This window comes from Mus pahari, chromosome X (assembly GCF_900095145.1).
Source record: "Mus pahari chromosome X, PAHARI_EIJ_v1.1, whole genome shotgun sequence".
In the NCBI taxonomy this organism is placed as follows: Eukaryota; Metazoa; Chordata; class Mammalia; order Rodentia; family Muridae; genus Mus; species Mus pahari.
Window position 1 is genome coordinate 68,382,250 of NC_034613.1, and position 5,509 is coordinate 68,387,758.

Sequence of the window (5,509 nt, forward strand, 5' to 3'; positions counted from 1 at the left end):
AAAATAATAATAATAATAATAATAATAATAATAATAATAAAGAATTGAAATATCCTCTTGGTGGATTTTTAATGTCTCTGTGTCTTTCACCATGTTTTCTGTTTAGTTTCGGTTTGAAGTCTGCTTTTTAAGATATTAAAATTACTATAAAAGTTATTATGTCCATGTTATTGGAATATATTTTTCTATTCTTTTACCCTGATGTGACCTTGTGTGCAGCAGAAGGATAGTTATTCTTTTCACACTCTTTCTGTTAGTCTTTTTATTTGGGCACTGAGACCATTGATTTTGAACTTTATCAAGTAGTGTTTCCTGATTCTCATTATTTTGTTGTGGTGGTATAGGATGTTTTCCCTCTGCTTTTGATTTGCTTGTCTGGGATCATTTATTCATTGTGACTTCTTGAGTATCCTAAGTCTCTTCAGGTACTAATTGTTGCTATTACACACATTCTGTTGTGATACATTTGTATATAGATATCGCTTAATTTTTTTTTTTAAATCATGGAATGTTTTATTTCTCCTTCTATTCTAACTGAATGTTTTGCTGTGTACAATAGTCTGAAATGGCATCTATGGTCTCCTAGAGTCTTCTTATATTTAGAGTCTCTGTTGAGAAGTCAGGTGCAAGTCTAATAAGTTACTTAGCCATATTCCTTTGTAACTTTTTATAAGTTTCACTTTTTTGTACCTTTAGTGTTTTGTTTTTTTCTATTTGGTGTTTTATATGTTTTTTTTTTTATTATTATTATTATTCTTTGGTAGCCAGCCACTTCTTTAGGGTACAGGTATTTTCTTCTATAATTTTGTTGAAATCGTTTCTGTTCTTTTGACCACTTTCTTCTGCTTCCTTTAATCCTATTATTCTTAGACTTATTATTTTCATAGTGTCACAGATTTCCTAGATGTTTTGTGCCAGGAATTTTTAGATATAGCATTTTCTTTCTTCAATATAGTCACTTAATCTATTGTGTCTTCAATGCCTGAATTTCTCACTTCCACCTCTTGTACTTTGTTGCTTTTTAAAAAAATATATTTTTTATATGAGTATACTCTAGCTGTCGTCATACACACCAGAAGAGTGCATCAGGTCCCATTAGAGATGGTTGTGAGCTACCATGTGGTTGCTGGGAATTGAACTCAGGACTTCTAGGAAAGAGCAGTCAGTGCTCTCAACTTCTGAGCCATCTCTCCAGCCCTTGTACTATTTCTGAGTCTAAGTTCTGAGGTTCTTGACTGTTTTACCACAAAGAGAAGTAGCAAATGGGGGATAGTATTATTTGAGTCATGCAAAGAATCACATCATGGTTTGAAAGAAAATGAAGGTATTGAATGAATTTTTAGCTCACCAAGTACCCTATACTCAACTTATAGGATAACACATTAAGCTCTTATTCAGTTTTACTCTTTGATTTCAGAATGGGTCTAGAAAAAAGACAATAATACAATCTCTCCAGCCCTTGTACTATTTCTGAGTCTTAGTTCTGAGGTTCTTGAATTAGTCCATGAATTTTTCCTTTCTAAATTTCCATCAGTTTGCATTTTCTTTATTGATTCTGTTTCCACTTGCAATCTTGAGCTCTTTCTTTTATTTCATTCCATTATTTCTTAGATTTTTCAATGGATTTGTTTATTTCTTCCTCAAGGATGTTTAACATAGTCATATAGGAATATAGGCTGTTTTATGATCTGTGTCTTGAGCTTCAGCTGTATGAAAATTTTCATAGCCTATTATAATAGGACTTCTGGGTTTAGGTAGAGACACATTGTACTGGATCTTATTGTGTTTTATATCTGGCATCTGCGCATCTGCATTTGGGATGATAGTAATTGTAATTCTATATGTTGGTAGCTTCTTTTGTCTTTGTTGGGTGGGTGTTCTATCTTTTGGTTTCTGTTATGATCTCTGGCTCATAGAAGAACATGGTGGTTGTGGATTACCTAGTAGATAATGCTTCTGAGATCCTGCCAGGTGTGACCACCAGAGGCTCTGGATGGAATGCATTTCTTTGTATTGGAGCAGACAGTGGTACAGATGGGCTACAAGTTGAGGAGCTGTGGAGATTCACAGAAAGGAGTAATGCAGGGCATGTCACCAGGATCTACTTAGGTCCCTGGGAATGGAAACAGACATGGGGGGACAGAACACAACCATTAATCTTACACAGGCCTGGAGATGAAATGAGGGATTGGATTTGGACAAGAGAAGTGAAAGTAATTCATATTCTGCCTTTTGAAGTTTAATCTTTTGTCTTAATTGCCAACATGATTTTGTGTTCTTCTATTAGTAATATTCACCAGACTCATTTAATGATTTAATTTTTTAATTCATAGTACACATACAAAGGTTTTTGAAAGAACATTTATTTCAATTTTTGATGCTATATTATAAGTCCTTCTTTTATTAGATCATCAGATATTTGAGAAAATTTTCCTCAGTTAAGATGTTGGTTTTCTTTTCTTTTCTTTTCTTTTCTTTTCTTTTCTTTTCTTTTCTTTTCTTTTCTTTTCTTTTCTGTAGTGTTCCTGCCTGCACGCAGACCGGCGCCTTGTCTGCGTGGGCAGAACACCTTGGGGTGGGTTTGCACTTCAGAGCTAATCTCCCTAAAATTAGATGACCTGCAAGAAAGGTTATTAATATTTATTGGTTACACGCGGGAGAACCCAACCCTCCCCCACGTGTCCTAATGTCCCATTGTCTCTGCATGGCTTAATGGTCCATGTCCCAATGGCGGAATGGTGGAATGGCGCACGGTCCGATCCAGGTCCAAACGAGTAGGCGTGAAGACATTGGTGGTTGGTCTGGGGGGTGAGTGGGCGTTGATAGTGGGTGGTCCGAGGACACTGTGTTCCGGCTGGTCTGCTGCGCTCCGGCTGCGCGACCCCCTCCCCCCCCGGCCCCCCGCGTGCCTGTAAAAGGCACAATACAATGTTCAGAGGCAGGAACCAACATTTTTCTTCTTTTTCTTTAAAGTTTATGTATAAAACATAATAATCTCAAACTTCACTGAAGTGGCTGACCATGTCCACAACCAAAGTCGCCTCTAAACTGGAATTCAATTGCTGAGCCAGCCCCAGCCTCAGTTTTCTTGTCAGCTCCAGGGGGCACAGCACTCCTTTTGTAGGTGTCTCTGTTGGCCTCCCCTCTTGTGAATCTTGGAGGGTAAGCAGCCTCCGGACCTTTGGGCTGAGGCCTGCCAGTCTCAGGATTGCTGTGGTGCAGGATGGCAGACAAGATCTCTGGAGCTAGGTGCAGGCATTCTCAGAGATACTGGATGCTCTCATTTGTAAGGTTCCAGTAGAAATATCTAAAAGGAAACTGCTCCTTCACATAGCCTAAGAGACTGCATGGCCTTCTTTACATGAAGGTTGGGTGTTACCTCCCTTTAGCCTTGAAGCAGACTGGTTCAGATCTCCCTGTCCCTAGCACTGGGCCACCTGGGGTGGTACCTTCCTACTTGTCAAGCTATTGTTTACACTTGTCACTGCTCTTCAAAGTGTCGCCACTCCCTGCTGAGAGGCTCTTGACATATTCCAGAGACAGCATCCTGAAGATCTGCCTACAGGCTCTCACCTGTATGACTGGCTCCAAGAATGGGGTGGTGGGGATGGGCCTCCCCTCTCTATATGAACTCAGAACATTAAACTTAAGGGCTTTGATCAAAATACTTTTGTCTTGGCCTTCTGTCCTTGTTCGCCTTCTAATCTCTTTCAGCCTCAGCTTGCCTTTCAGGAAGTACCCAGTTCGGGTGTGACCACAGGCGGTTCCACTCAGTTGGACACATTCTTGTCTGCCATGGGCATATGGGCATCTTTTTTGGTGACCATCATGCCTCATGCCTTCCTTAAAAAGGAGTTCATAGATGGCAATCCGATTCTTTTTTTTTTTTTTTTTTTTTTGGTTTTTTGAGAAAGGGTTTCTCAGTATAGCCCTGGCTATCCTGGAACTCACTTTGTAGACCTGGCTGTCCTCGAACTCAGAAATCCTCCTGCCTCTGCCTCCCAAGTGTTGGCATTAAAGGCGTGGGCCACCATGCCCAGCAATTCGATTCTTCTTAGGTATCAACATCGTGGCAACTGAAGCATGCAAGGCAGAGGCTAGAAAGGCTGGTTCTGTTTTCTAGAATAGATTTATTAAGATGAAGAACATAGGTTTCTGTGGACCATAACATTGGTGAAATGTGTCTCATAAGATTCCTGGGTTCAGCAAAAAATGCCTTTTTATTGAATTTTTTCTTTCTTTGCTCATATTTTAAGAACAAAAGTAGTGAATGATATATATAATTGTATTATTTTTACTCTGGGATAGTTGGATAGTTCTAGATACTTTAAATATTTATGTTGTAAGAATATTTCTTGGAAGAATTTTTATGTCCCCATTGCCCTGAAATAATTGATGGGCATTTCTAGAATAAAGACACAGGCCTTCCATTCTGAGCTGGTACCCTGTGCAGTACTTGGGTGCTAGCTCTGCACCCAGTCCCAATCACCCAGAGGAAGCTCGATTCCCAGGCATTCTAACAGCCCAGGATCATTGAATCATAAGAGAAGGCCACAATCTCTGCCCCAACACCAGGAGTACATGGGACCAGCAGAATCTAGGGACACAGGAACCCTGCCCGGCCAGTGGCACAAGTTCTTTTCCATCTGAGCTGGTGCCCTGAGCAGACTTTAATGGCTAGCTCTGCAACGAGTCTGACAGTACCAGAGGTTGCTCTATTCCCAGATGCTCTAAAACACCGAGAATCATAGGATTCCTGGATCTTAGGAGCATGGTCATACCGTGATCTCAAGATCCCAGAGGCAGCTTGACTCCCAGGAGCTCTGATACACCTGGAATCGAAGGATACCAGAATCACAGGATCACAGACACAGCTGGATAAAGAGGAGTTCTGACACAACCAGGATCACAGGAGGTACAGGCTCCAGTCAGAGACAGTGATGATAGGTAGCACTACAGATAACCAGTGGGTGACAGGCAAACATAAGAACAAAAGAACAAAAGCAACAGAAACCAAGGTTACTTGGCACCATCAGAATGCAGTTCACCCACAGTAGCAAATCCTAGATAAATCATCACACTGGAAAAGCAAGATTCTGATCTAAAAGCACTTCTCACGATGATAATAGAGTATTTTAAGAAGGACATAAATAACTCCCTTTAAAAAATACAGGAGAACACAGGTAAACAGGTAGAAACCCTAAAAGAGGAAACACAAAATTCCCTTGAAGAATTAGAGAAAAACACAAAAAACAGGTGAAGCAATTGAGCAAAATCATCCAAGTTCTAAAAACGGAAATAGAAACAATAAAGAAATTACAAAGGGAGACAACTTTGGAAATAGGAAACCTAGGAAAGAGATGAGGTGTCATAGGTGCAAGTGTTACCAACAGAATATAAGAGATAGAAGAGAGAATCGCAGGTGCAGAAGATACCATAGAAAACATTGACACAACAGTCAAAAAATTCAAAAAGCAAAAAGCTCCTAACCCAAATCATCCAGGAAATG

The 5,509-nt window shown here is 39.9% G+C and overlaps 1 pseudogene; it reads right to left on the reverse strand.

The window, feature by feature from the left end:
• Positions 1–3,003: 3,003 nt before the first annotated feature.
• On the reverse strand, positions 3,004–4,779 carry LOC110314373 (annotated as a pseudogene).
• Positions 4,780–5,509: the final 730 nt, after the last annotated feature.